This window comes from Stenella coeruleoalba, assembly GCF_951394435.1.
Source record: "Stenella coeruleoalba genome assembly, chromosome: 1".
NCBI lineage: Eukaryota > Metazoa > Chordata > Mammalia > Artiodactyla > Delphinidae > Stenella > Stenella coeruleoalba.
In genome coordinates, this window is record NC_137169.1 from 123,640,454 (window position 1) to 123,655,513 (window position 15,060).

Below are 15,060 nucleotides of genomic sequence, written 5' to 3' on the forward strand. Positions count from 1 at the left end.
TGATAGGATTGGAGAGGTTCGGTGAGCAAATGAAGACCCTTTGAAGTCATATTGCATGGTACCCATTCCAAGGGTTACAACTACCCAGGTTTAAGGTATTCTTCCTTCAGCTAAAACATGCATGTGGAACCCAGAGTATGATCAACCATGTGAACGGGAGATGTGTTCAAATATGTCTCAGTTTTCGTACCCTGGTACTCGGGTGCAACATTCCAGACGCTTTACTAACACTCTCCCGACTTGGAGAGTCAGTCCCTTTAACCTCCTGTTTGGCCCAGTTTGCAATTTCTGCGGAAGATGAACAGGAATAGCGAGAACCAATGAGAGACTAGCTGGAGGTGTCTGAACGGGCAAATTTAACTCTCATTTCCCACCAGGAAGAGGAATTAACCAAAGGCTCAGCGTGCCGTGCCGGAACCAGATTAGGGCCTGAAGCCATCCTGCGGTGTTGCGGCCAGGTCAGAAGAAAGCGATTTGAAGAAAAGAGTTCAGGGTCACTGTAATGCACAAACCTGCAGAGTTATAAATGACAGCTATCGTCCAAAAATATACTGAAGTATGGCTGCCAAGAGGACTTGAAAGCGGGGAAGAATTGCAGGAAACCGATTTCAGGAGGTAGACTGGAATTGCATTGAAAGCATAGGAAAAGAGGCAGAACGTCCACAATGATGCACTTGGCCAAAAAGTGCGTATGCGTTTTTTCCTGAACATATTCAGGAAAAAACGCATACGCCCTTTTTGGCCAACGAAGCAAGCTTGCAAAGGAAATCTGCACTACAATGTAGTCTCACTTCCCCCCGGTCAAAAGGGCCATCTGAAAAAAGTGTAAAATCCAGAAAGGCAGGACAGGCCATGGAGAACTGGGAGCCTTGTTATGCTGATGGGCGGGATGTAAATTGCCAACAACCACTCGGGAGAAGTGTATGGTGTTTCCTGAAACATCTAAAAAACAAAGCAACAGAGCCTAGGGCACTTCCACTTATGGTCCTATAGCTTAGGGAAATTAAAATCAAAAAGACACAGCCACCCCAAAGTTTGGGACGCCTCTGTTTACAAGAACCTCGTTTACCGTACAAGTTCAATATCACAGAAAGTGAAAAATGGATAAAGAACTTGTGGTACTTACGTACAATGCAGTATCACTCAGCAATGAAATCTATGTCATCAGGCCCGTAGCAGCATAATGAGTGGATTCAGGTACGATGATTCTAACTGAAATAAGTCACACAGAAAAAGAAACATCATAAGATATCACTAATACATGGAATGTAAACTCGGTTACACAGGAACTGAATTCCAAAACAGAACAGGGTCTCAAATTTAGAAAACAAACGTATGCTTGCTTAAGGGTAAAGGTGAGTTGGGGTGCTGCATAAAACCAGAGATTGAAATGAGCACAGATAAAGTTCCTTAAGCCAAATATGGAATAGACAAGAGCTACTCCTTGCTCAACGAAATGGACTCAACACCCCATATTAAACGCCTAAGAATGGACCTGACTAGTAAGTATCTTAAAACCTATGGATTGTTATGTCTCCAAAAGAGAATCAAGCATGTGTACAGGGGCATAAACGCAGCAGTGATAGGATTGGAGAGGTTCGGTGAGCAAATGAAGACCCTTTGAAGTCATATTGCATGGTACCCATTCCACGGGTTTCAACTACCCAGGTTTAAAGTATTCTTCCTTCAGCTAAAACATGTATGTGGAACCTAGAGTATTATCAACCATGTGATCGGGAGACGTGTTCAAATATGTCTCAGGTTTCGTACCCTGGTACTCGGGTGCAACATTCCAGACGCTTTACTAACACTCTCCCGACTTGGAGAGTCAGTCCCTTTAACCTCCTGTTTGGCCCAGTTTGCAATTTCTGCGGAAGATGAACAGGAATAGCGAGAACCAATGAGAGACTAGCTGGAGGTGTCTGGACGGGCAAATTTAACTCTCATTTCCTACCAGGAAGAGGAATTAACCAAAGGCTCAGCGTGCCGTGCCGGAACCAGATTAGGGCCTGAAGCCATCCTGCGGTTTTGCGGCCAGGTCACAAGAAAGCGAGTTGAAGAAAGGAGCTCAGGGGCACTGTAATTCACAAACCTGCAGAGTTATAAATGACAGCTATCGTCCAAAAATAGACTGAAGTAAGGCTGCCAAGAGGACTTGAAAGCGGGGCAGAATTGCAGGAAACCGATTTCAGGAGGTAGACTGGAATTGCATTGAAAGCATAGGAAAAGAGGCAGAACGTCCACAATGATGCACTTGGCCAAAAAGGGCATATGCGTTTTTTCCTGAATATATTCAGGAAAAAACGCATACGCCCTTTTTGGCCAACCAAGCAAGCTTGCAAAGGAAATCTGCACTACAATGAAGTCTCACTTCCCCCCGGTCAAAAGGGCCATCTGAAAAAAGTGTAAAATCCAGAAAGGCAGGACAGGCCATGGAGAACTGGGAGCCTTGTTATGCGGATGGGTGGGATGTAAATTGCCAACAGACACTCGGGAGAAGTGTATGGTGTTTCCTGAAACATCTAAAAAACAAAGCAACAGAGCCTAGGGCACTTCCACTTATGGTCCTATAGCTTAGGGAAATTAAAATCAAAAAGACACAGCCACCCCAAAGTTTGGTCCGCCTCTGCTTACAAGAACCTCGTTTACAGTACAAGGTCAACATCGCAGAAAGTGGAAAATGGATAAAGAAGTTGTGGTATTTACTTACAAAGCAATATCACTCAGCAATGAAATCTATGTCATCAGGCCCTTAGCAGCACAATGAGTGGATTCAGGTATGATGATTCTAACTGAAATAAGTCACACAGAAAAAGAAACATCATAAGATATCAGTAATACACGGAATGTAAACTTGGCTACACAGGAACTGAATTACAGAACAGAACAGGGTCTCAAATATAGAAAACCAACTTATGCTTGCTTAAGGGGAAAGGTGAGTTGGGGTGCTGCATAAAACCAGAGATTGAAATGAGCACAGATAAAGTTCCTTAAGCCAAATATGGAATAGACAAGAGCTACTCCTTGCTCAACGAAATGGACTCAACACCGCATATTAAACGCCTAAGAATGTACCTGACTAGTAAGTATCTTAAAACCTATGGATTGCTATGTCTCCAAAAGAGAATCAAGCGTGAGTACAGGGGCATCAGGCCCGTAGCATATTAAACACCTAAGAATGTACCTGACTAGTAAGTATCTTAAAACCTATGGATTGCTATGTCTCCAAAAGAGAATCAAGCGTGTGTACAGGGGCATATACGCAGCAGTGATAGGATTGGAGAGGTTCGGTTAGCAAATGAAGACCCTTTGAAGTCATATTGCATGGTACCCATTCCACGGGTCTCAACTCTCCAGGTTTAAGGTATTCTTCCTTCAGCTAAAACATGCATGTGGAACCCAGAGTATGATCAACCGTGTGAACGGGAGACGTGTTCAAATATGTCTCAGTTTTCCTCCCCTGGTACTCGGGTGCAACATTCCAGACGCTTTACTAACACTCTCCCCACTTGGAGAGTCAGTCCCTTTAACCTCCTGTTTGGCCCAGTTTGCAATTTCTGCGGAAGATGAACAGGAATAGCGAGAACCAATGAGAGACTAGCTGGAGGTGTCTGGACGGGCAAATTTAACTCTCATTTCCCACCAGGAAGAGGAAATAACCAAAGGCTCAGCGTGCCGTGCCCGAACCAGATTAGGGCCTGAAGCCATCCTGCGGTGTTGCGGCCAGGTCACAAGAAAGCGAGTTGAAGAAAGGAGCTCAGGGTCACTGTAATGCACAAACCTGCAGAGTTATAAATGACAGCTATCATCCAAAAATATACTGAAGTATGGCTGCCAAGAGGACTTGAAAGCGGGGAAGAATTGCAGGAAACCGATTTCAGGAGGTAGACTGGAATTGGATTGAAAGCATAGGAAAAGAGGCAGAACGTCCACAATGATGCACTTGGCCAAAAAGGGCGTATGCGTTTTTTCCTGAACATATTCAGGAAAAAATGCATACGCCCTTTTTGGCCAACGAAGCAAGCTTGCAAAGGAAATCTGCACTACAATGAAGTCTCACTTCCCCCCGGTCAAAAGGGCCATCTGAAAAAAGTGTAAAATCCAGAAAGGCAGGACAGGCCATGGAGAACTGGGAGCCTTGTTATGCTGATGGGCGGGATGTAAATTGCCAACAGACACTCGGGAGAAGTGTATGGTGTTTCCTGAAACATCTAAAAAACAAAGCAACAGAGCCTAGGGCACTTCCACTTATGGTCCTATAGCTTAGGGAAATTAAAATCAAAAAGAAACAGCCACCCCAAAGTTTGGGACGCCTCTGTTTACAAGAACCTCGTTTACCGTACAAGTTCAATATCACAGAAAGTGAAAAATGGATAAAGAACTTGTGGTACTTACGTACAATGCAGTATCACTCAGCAATGAAATCTATGTCATCAGGCCCGTAGCAGCATAATGAGTGGATTCAGGTACGATGATTCTAACTGAAATAAGTCACACAGAAAAAGAAACATCATAAGATATCACTAATACATGGAATGTAAACTCGGTTACACAGGAACTGAATTCCAAAACAGAACAGGGTCTCAAATTTAGAAAACAAACGTAGGCTTGCTTAAGGGTAAAGGTGAGTTGGGGTGCTGCATAAAACCAGAGATTGAAATGAGCACAGATAAAGTTCCTTAAGCCAAATATGGAATAGACAAGAGCTACTCCTTGCTCAACGAAATGGACTCAACACCCCATATTAAACGCCTAAGAATGGACCTGACTAGTAAGTATCTTAAAACCTATGGATTGCTATGTCTCCAAAAGAGAATCAAGCATGTGTACAGGGGCATAAACGCAGCAGTGATAGGATTGGAGAGGTTCGGTGAGCAAATGAAGACCCTTTGAAGTCATATTGCATGGTACCCATTCCACGGGTTTCAACTACCCAGGTTTAAAGTATTCTTCCTTCAGCTAAAATATGTATGTGGAACCTAGAGTATGATCAACCATGTGATCGGGAGACGTGTTCAAATATGTCTCAGGTTTCGTACCCTGGTACTCGGGTGCAACATTCCAGACGCTTTACTAACACTCTCCCGACTTGGAGAGTCAGTCCCTTTAACCTCCTGTTTGGCCCAGTTTGCAATTTCTGCGGAAGATGAACAGTAATAGCGAGAACCAATGAGAGACTAGCTGGAGGTGTCTGGATGGGCAAATTTAACTCTCATTTCCTACCAGGAAGAGGAATTAACCAAAGGCTCAGCGTGCCGTGCCGGAACCTGATTAGGGCCTGAAGCCATCCTGCGGTGTTGCGGCCAGGTCACAAGAAAGCGAGTTGAAGAAAGGAGCTCAGGGGCACTGTAATTCACAAACCTGCAGAGTTATAAATGACAGCTATCGTCCAAAAATATACTGAAGTAAGGCTGCCAAGAGGACTTGAAAGTGGGGCAGAATTGCAGGAAACCGATTTCAGGAGGTAGACTGGAATTGCATTGAAAGCATAGGAAAAGAGGCAGAACGTCCACAATGATGCACTTGGCCAAAAAGGGCGTATGCGTTTTTTCCTGAATATATTCAGGAAAAAACGCATACGCCCTTTTTGGCCAACCAAGCAAGCTTGCAAAGGAAATCTGCACTAAAATGAAGTCTCACTTCCCCCCGGTCAAAAGGGCCATCTGAAAAAAGTGTAAAATCCAGAAAGGCAGGACAGGCCATGGAGAACTGGGAGCCTTGTTATGCGGATGGGCGGGATGTAAATTGCCAACAGACACTCGGGAGAAGTGTATGGTGTTTCCTGAAACATCTAAAAAACAAAGCAACAGAGCCTAGGGCACTTCCACTTATGGTCCTATAGCTTAGGGAAATTAAAATAAAAAAGACACAGCCACCCCAAAGTTTGGTCCGCCTCTGCTTACAAGAACCTCGTTTACAGTACAAGGTCAACATCGCAGAAAGTGAAAAATGGATAAAGAAGTTGTGGTATTTACTTACAAAGCAATATCACTCAGCAATGAAATCTATGTCATCAGGCCCTTAGCAGCACAATGAGTGGATTCAGGTATGATGATTCTAACTGAAATAAGTCACACAGAAAAAGAAACATCATAAGATATCAGTAATACACGGAATGTAAACTTGGCTACACAGGAACTGAATTACAGAACAGAACAGGGTCTCAAATATAGAAAACCAACTTATGCTTGCTTAAGGGGAAAGGTGAGTTGGGGTGCTGCATAAAACCAGAGATTGAAATGAGCACAGATAAAGTTCCTTAAGCCAAATATGGAATAGACAAGAGCTACTCCTTGCTCAACGAAATGGACTCAACACCCCATATTAAACGACTAAGAATGTACCTGACTAGTAAGTATCTTAAAACCTATGGATTGCTATGTCTCCGAAAGAGAATCAAGCATGTGTATAGGGGCATAAACGTAGCAGTGATAGGATTGGAGAGGTTCGGTGAGCAAATGAAGACCCTTTGAAGTCATATTGCATGGTACCCATTCCACGGGTTTCAACTACCCAGGTTTAAAGTATTCTTCCTTCAGCTAAAACATGTATGTGGAACCTAGAGTATTATCAACCATGTGATCGGGAGACGTGTTCAAATATGTCTCAGGTTTCGTACCCTGGTACTCGGGTGCAACATTCCAGACGCTTTACTAACACTCTCCCGACTTGGAGAGTCAGTCCCTTTAACCTCCTGTTTGGCCCAGTTTGCAATTTCTGCGGAAGATGAACAGGAATAGCGAGAACCAATGAGAGACTAGCTGGAGGTGTCTGGACGGGCAAATTTAACTCTCATTTCCTACCAGGAAGAGGAATTAACCAAAGGCTCAGCGTGCCGTGCCGGAACCAGATTAGGGCCTGAAGCCATCCTGCGGTGTTGCGGCCAGGTCACAAGAAAGCGAGTTGAAGAAAGGAGCTCAGGGGCACTGTAATTCACAAACCTGCAGAGTTATAAATGACAGCTATCGTCCAAAAATATACTGAAGTAAGGCTGCCAAGAGGACTTGAAAGTGGGGCAGAATTGCAGGAAACCGATTTCAGGAGGTAGACTGGAATTGCATTGAAAGCATAGGAAAAGAGGCAGAACGTCCACAATGATGCACTTGGCCAAAAAGGGCGTATGCGTTTTTTCCTGAATATATTCAGGAAAAAACGCATACGCCCTTTTTGGCCAACCAAGCAAGCTTGCAAAGGAAATCTGCACTACAATGAAGTCTCACTTCCCCCCGGTCAAAAGGGCCATCTGAAAAAAGTGTAAAATCCAGAAAGGCAGGACAGGCCATGGAGAACTGGGAGCCTTGTTATGCGGATGGGCGGGATGTAAATTGCCAACAGACACTCGGGAGAAGTGTATGGTGTTTCCTGAAACATCTAAAAAACAAAGCAACAGAGCCTAGGGCACTTCCACTTATGGTCCTATAGCTTAGGGAAATTAAAATCAAAAAGACACAGCCACCCCAAAGTTTGGTCCGCCTCTGCTTACAAGAACCTCGTTTACAGTACAAGGTCAACATCGCAGAAAGTGAAAAATGGATAAAGAAGTTGTGGTATTTACTTACAAAGCAATATCACTCAGCAATGAAATCTATGTCATCAGGCCCTTAGCAGCACAATGAGTGGATTCAGGTATGATGATTCTAACTGAAATAAGTCACACAGAAAAAGAAACATCATAAGATATCAGTAATACACGGAATGTAAACTTGGCTACACAGGAACTGAATTACAGAACAGAACAGGGTCTCAAATATAGAAAACCAACTTATGCTTGCTTAAGGGGAAAGGTGAGTTGGGGTGCTGCATAAAACCAGAGATTGAAATGAGCACAGATAAAGTTCCTTAAGCCAAATATGGAATAGACAAGAGCTACTCCTTGCTCAACGAAATGGACTCAACACCCCATATTAAACGACTAAGAATGTACCTGACTAGTAAGTATCTTAAAACCTATGGATTGCTATGTCTCCGAAAGAGAATCAAGCATGTGTATAGGGGCATAAACGTAGCAGTGATAGGATTGGAGAGGTTCGGTGAGCAAATGAAGACCCTTTGAAGTCATATTGCATGGTACCCATTCCACGGGTTTCAACTACCCAGGTTTAAAGTATTCTTCCTTCAGCTAAAACATGTATGTGGAACCTAGAGTATTATCAACCATGTGATCGGGAGACGTGTTCAAATATGTCTCAGGTTTCGTACCCTGGTACTCGGGTGCAACATTCCAGACGCTTTACTAACACTCTCCCGACTTGGAGAGTCAGTCCCTTTAACCTCCTGTTTGGCCCAGTTTGCAATTTCTGCGGAAGATGAACAGGAATAGCGAGAACCAATGAGAGACTAGCTGGAGGTGTCTGGACGGGCAAATTTAACTCTCATTTCCTACCAGGAAGAGGAATTAACCAAAGGCTCAGCGTGCCGTGCCGGAACCAGATTAGGGCCTGAAGCCATCCTGCGGTGTTGCGGCCAGGTCACAAGAAAGCGAGTTGAAGAAAGGAGCTCAGGGGCACTGTAATTCACAAACCTGCAGAGTTATAAATGACAGCTATCGTCCAAAAATATACTGAAGTAAGGCTGCCAAGAGGACTTGAAAGTGGGGCAGAATTGCAGGAAACCGATTTCAGGAGGTAGACTGGAATTGCATTGAAAGCATAGGAAAAGAGGCAGAACGTCCACAATGATGCACTTGGCCAAAAAGGGCGTATGCGTTTTTTCCTGAATATATTCAGGAAAAAACGCATACGCCCTTTTTGGCCAACCAAGCAAGCTTGCAAAGGAAATCTGCACTACAATGAAGTCTCACTTCCCCCCGGTCAAAAGGGCCATCTGAAAAAAGTGTAAAATCCAGAAAGGCAGGACAGGCCATGGAGAACTGGGAGCCTTGTTATGCGGATGGGCGGGATGTAAATTGCCAACAGACACTCGGGAGAAGTGTATGGTGTTTCCTGAAACATCTAAAAAACAAAGCAACAGAGCCTAGGGCACTTCCACTTATGGTCCTATAGCTTAGGGAAATTAAAATCAAAAAGACACAGCCACCCCAAAGTTTGGTCCGCCTCTGCTTACAAGAACCTCGTTTACAGTACAAGGTCAACACCGCAGAAAGTGAAAAATGGATAAAGAAGTTGTGGTATTTACTTACAAAGCAATATCACTCAGCAATGAAATCTATGTCATCAGGCCCTTAGCAGCACAATGAGTGGATTCAGGTATGATGATTCTAACTGAAATAAGTCACACAGAAAAAGAAACATCATAAGATATCAGTAATACACGGAATGTAAACTTGGCTACACAGGAACTGAATTACAGAACAGAACAGGGTCTCAAATTTAGAAAACCAACTTATCCTTGCTTAAGGGGAAAGGTGAGTTGGGGTGCTGCATAAAACCAGAGATTGAAATGAGCACAGATAAAGTTCCTTAAGCCAAATATGGAATAGACAAGAGCTACTCCTTGCTCAACGAAATGGACTCAACACCCCATATTAAACGCCTACGAATGTACCTGACTAGTAAGTATCTTAAAACCTCTGCATTGCTATGTCTCCAAAAGAGAATCAAGCGTGTGTACAGGGGCATAAACGCAGCAGTGATAGGATTGGAGACGTTCGGTGAGCAAATGAAGACCCTTTGAAGTCATATTGCATGGTACCCATTACACGGGTCTCAACTCTCCAGGTTTAAGGTATTCTTCCTTCAGCTAAAACATGCATGTGGAACCCAGAGTATGATCAACCATGTGAACGGGAGACGTGTTCAAATATGTCTCAGTTTTCCTCCCCTGGTACTCGGGTGCAACATTCCAGACGCTTTACTAACACTCTCCCCACTTGGAGAGTCAGCGCCTTTAACCTCCTGTTTGGCCCAGTTTGCAATTTCTGCGGAAGATGAACAGGAATAGCGAGAACCAATGAGAGACTAGCTGGAGGTGTCTGGACGGGCAAATTTAACTCTCATTTCCCACCAGGAAGAGGAATTAACCAAAGGCTCAGCGTGCCGTGCCGGAACCAGATTAGGGCCTGAAGCCATCCTGTGGTGTTGCGGCCAGCTCACAAGAAAGCGAGTTGAAGAAAGGAGCTCAGGGGCACTGTAATTCACAAACCTGCAGAGTTATAAATGACAGCTATCGTCCAAAAATATACTGAAGTATGGCTGCCAACAGGACTTGAAAGCGGGGCAGAATTGCAGGAAACCGATTTCAGGAGGTAGACTGCAATTGCATTGAAAGCATAGGAAAAGAGGCAGAACGTCCACAATGATGCACTTGGCCAAAAAGGGCGTATGCGTTTTTTCCTGAATATATTCAGGAAAAAACGCATACGCCCTTTTTGGCCAACCAAGCAAACTTGCAAAGGAAATCTGCACTACAATGAAGTCTCACTTCCCCCTGGTCAAAAGGGCCATCTGAAAAAAGTGTAAAATCCAGAAAGGCAGGACAGGCCATGGAGAACTGGGAGCCTTGTTATGCTGATGGGCGGGATGTAAATTGCCAACAGACACTCGGGAGAAGTGTATGGTGTTTCCTGAAACATCTAAAAAACAAAGCAACAGAGCCTAGGGCACTTCCACTTATGGTCCTATAGCTTAGGGAAATTAAAATCAAAAAGACACAGCCACCCCAAAGCTTGGGACGCCTCTGTTTACAAGAACCTCGTTTACAGTACAAGTTCAACATCGCAGAAAGTGAAAAATGGATAAAGAAGTTGTGGTATTTACTTACAAAGCAATATCACTCAGCAATGAAATCTATGTCATCAGGCCCTTAGCAGCACAATGAGTGGATTCAGGTATGATGATTCTAACTGAAATAAGTCACACAGAAAAAGAAACATCATAAGATATCAGTAATACACGGAATGTAAACTTGGCTACACAGGAACTGAATTCCAAAACAGAACAGGGTCTCAAATTTAGAAAACCAACTTATGCTTGCTTAAGGGGAAAGGTGAGTTGGGGTGCTGCATAAAACCAGAGATTGAAATGAGCACAGATAAAGTTCCTTAAGCCAAAAATGGAATAGACAAGAGCTACTCCTTGCTCAACGAAAAGGACTCAACACCGCATATTAAACGCCTAAGAATGTACCTGACTAGTAAGTATCTTAAAACCTATGGATTGCTATGTCTCCAAAAGAGAATCAAGCATGTGTACAGGGGCATAAACGCAGCAGTGATAGGATTGGAGAGGTTCGGTGAGCAAATGAAGACCCTTTGAAGTCATATTGCATGGTACCCATTCCACGGGTTTCAACTACCCAGGTTTAAGGTATTCTTCCTTCAGCTAAAACATGCATGTGGAACCTAGAGTATGATCAACCATGTGATCGGGAGACGTGTTCAAATATGTCTCAGTTTTCGTAACCTGGTACTCGGGTGCAACATTCCAGACGCTTTACTAACACTCTCCCGACTTGGAGAGTCAGTCCCTTTAACCTCCTGTTTTGCCCAGTATGCAATTTCTGCGGAAGATGAACAGGAATAGCGAGAACCAATGAGAGACTAGCTGGAGGTGTCTGGACGGGCAAATTTAACTCTCATTTCCCACCAGGAAGAGGAATTAACCAAAGGCTCAGCGTGCCGTGCCGGAACCAGATTAGGGCCTGAATCCACCCTGCGGTGCTGTGGCCAGGTCACAAGAAAGCGAGTTGAAGAAAGGAGCTCAAGGGCACTGTAATTCACAAACCTGCAGAGTTATAAATGACAGCTATCGTCCAAAAATATACTGAAGTAAGGCTGCCAAGAGGACTTGAAAGCGGGGCAGAATTGCAGGAAACTGATTTCAGGAGGTAGACTGGATTTGCATTGAAAGCATAGGAAAAGAGGCAGAACGTCCCCAATGATGCACTTGGCCAAAAAGCGCGTATGCGTTTTTTCCTGAATATATTCAGGAAAAAACGCATACGCGCTTTTTGGCCAACCAAGCAAACTTGCAAAGGAAATCTGCACTACAATGAAGTCTCACTTCTCCCCGGTCAAAAGGGCCATCTGAAAAAAGTGTAAAATCCAGAAAGGCAGGACAGGCCATGGAGAACTGGGAGCCTTGTTATGCTGATGGGTGGGATGTAAATTGCCAACAGACACTCGGGAGAAGTGTACGGTGTTTCCTGAAACATCTAAAAAACAAAGCAACAGAGCCTAGGGCACTTCCACTTATGGTCCTATAGCTTAGGGAAATTAAAATAAAAAAGACACAGCCACCCCAAAGTTTGGGACGCCTCTGTTTACAAGAACCTTGTTTACCGTACAAGTTCAATATCACAGAAAGTTAAAAATGGATAAAGAACTTGTGGTACTTACGTACAATGCAGTATCACTCAGCAATGAAATCTATGTCATCAGGCCTGTAGCAGCATAATGAGTGGATTCAGGTACGATGATTCTAACTGAAATAAGTCACACAGAAAAAGAAACATCATAAGATATCACTAATACATGGAATGTAAACTTGGCTACACAGGAACTGAATTCCAAAACAGAACAGGGTCTCAAATTTAGAAAACCAACTTATGCTTGCTTAAGGGGAAAGGTGAGTTGGGGTGCTGCCTAAAACCAGAGATTGAAATGAGCACAGATAAAGTTCCTTAAGCCAAATATGGAATAGACAAGAGCTACTCCTTGCTCAACGAAATGGACTCAACACCGCATATTAAACGCCTAAGAATGTACCTGACTAGTAAGTATCTTAAAACCTATGGATTGCTATGTCTCCAAAAGAGAATCAAGCGTGAGTACAGGGGCATCAGGCCCGTAGCATATTAAACACCTAAGAATGTACCTGACTAGTAAGTATCTTAAAACCTATGGATTGCTATGTCTCCAAAAGAGAATCAAGCGTGTGTACAGGGGCATAAACGCAGCAGTGATAGGATTGGAGAGGTTCGGTTAGCAAATGAAGACCCTTTGAAGTCATATTGCATGGTACCCATTCCACGGGTCTCAACTCTCCAGGTTTAAGGTATTCTTCCTTCAGCTAAAACATGCATGTGGAACCCAGAGTATGATCAACCGTGTGAACGGGAGACGTGTTCAAATATGTCTCAGTTTTCCTCCCCTGGTACTCGGGTGCAACATTCCAGACGCTTTACTAACACTCTCCCCACTTGGAGAGTCAGCGCCTTTAACCTCCTGTTTGGCCCAGTTTGCAATTTCTGCGGAAGATGAACAGGAATAGCGAGAACCAATGAGAGACTAGCTGGAGGTGTCTGGACGGGCAAATTTAACTCTCATTTCCCACCAGGAAGAGGAAATAACCAAAGGCTCAGCGTGCCGTGCCCGAACCAGATTAGGGCCTGAAGCCATCCTGCGGTGTTGCGGCCAGGTCACAAGAAAGCGAGTTGAAGAAAGGAGCTCAGGGGCACTGTAATTCACAAACCTGCAGAGTTATAAATGACAGCTATCGTCCAAAAATACACTGAAGTAAGGCTGCCAAGAGGACTTGAAAGCGGGGCAGAATTGCAGGAAACCGATTTCAGGAGGTAGACTGGAATTGCATTGAAAGCATACGAAAAGAGGCAGAACGTCCACAATGATGCACTTGGCCAAAAAGGGCGTATGCGTTTTTTCCTGAATATATTCAGGAAAAAACGCATACGCCCTTTTTGACCAACCAAGCAAGCTTGCAAAGGAAATCTGCACTACAATGAAGTCTCACTTCGCCCCGGTCAAAAGGGCCATCTGAAAAAAGTGTAAAATCCAGAAAGGCAGGACAGGCCATGGAGAACTGGGAGCCTTGTTATGCTGATGGGCGGGATGTAAATTGCCAACAGACACTCGGGAGAAGTGTATGGTGTTTCCTGAAACATCTAAAAAACAAAGCAACAGAGCCTAGGGCACTTCCACTTATGGTCCTATAGCTTAGGGAAATTAAAATCAAAAAGACACAGCCACCCCAAAGCTTGGGACGCCTCTGTTTACAAGAACCTCGTTTACAGTACAAGTTCAACATCGCAGAAAGTGAAAAATGGATAAAGAAGTTGTGGTATTTACTTACAAAGCAATATCACTCAGCAATGTAATCTATGTCATCAGGCCCTTAGCAGCACAATGAGTGGATTCAGGTATGATGATGCTAACTGAAATAAGTCACACAGAAAAAGAAACATCATAAGATATCACTAATACACGGAATGTAAACTTGGCTACACAGGTATTGAATTCCAGAACAGAACAGGGTCTCAAATTTAGAAAACCAACTTATGCTTGCTTAAGGGGAAAGGTGAGTTGGGGTGCTGCATAAAACCAGAGATTGAAATGAGCACAGATAAAGTTCCTTAAGCCAAATATGGAATAGACAAGAGCTACTCCTTGCTCAACGAAATGGACTCAACACCCCATATTAAATGCCTAAGAATGTACCTGACTAGTAAGTATCTTAAAACCTATGGATTGCTATGTCTCCGAAAGAGAATCAAGCGTGTGTACAGGGGCATAAACGCAGCAGTGATAGGATTGGAGAGGTTCGGTGAGAAAATGAAGACCCTTTGAAGTCATATTGCATGGTACCCATTCCACGGGTTTCAACTACCCAGGTTTAAGGTATTCTTCCTTCAGCTACAACATGCATGTGGAACCTAGAGTATGATCAACCATGTGATCGGGAGACGTGTTCAAATATGTCTCAGTTTTCGTACCCTGGTACTCGGGTGCAACATTCCAGACGCTTTACTAACACTCTCCCGACTTGGAGAGTCAGTCCCTTTAACCTCCTGTTTGGCCCAGTTTGCAATTTCTGCGGAAGATGAACAGGAATAGTGAGAACTAATGAGAGACTAGCTGGAGGTGTCTGGACGGGCAAATTTAACTCTCATTTCCCACCAGGAAGAGGAATTAACCAAAGGCTCAGCGTGCCGTGCTGGAACCATATTAGGGCCTGAAGCCATCCTGCGGTGTTGCGGCCAGCTCACAAGAAAGCGAGTTGAAGAAAGGAGCTCAGGGGCACTGTAATTCACAAACCTGCAGAGTTATAAATGACAGCTATCATCCAAAAATATAATGAAGTAAGGCTGCCAAGAGGACTTGAAAGCGGGGCAGAATTGCAGGAAACCGATTTCAGGAGGTAGACT

General features: G+C 44.0%; 1 long non-coding RNA gene across 1 annotated transcript in view; it reads right to left on the reverse strand.

Annotated features, from left to right (window-relative positions):
• The window catches only part of LOC307186525, a 2,785,769-nt gene that overhangs the window by 2,646,825 nt on the left and 123,884 nt on the right, over positions 1–15,060 (reverse strand). The window lies entirely within an intron of this gene.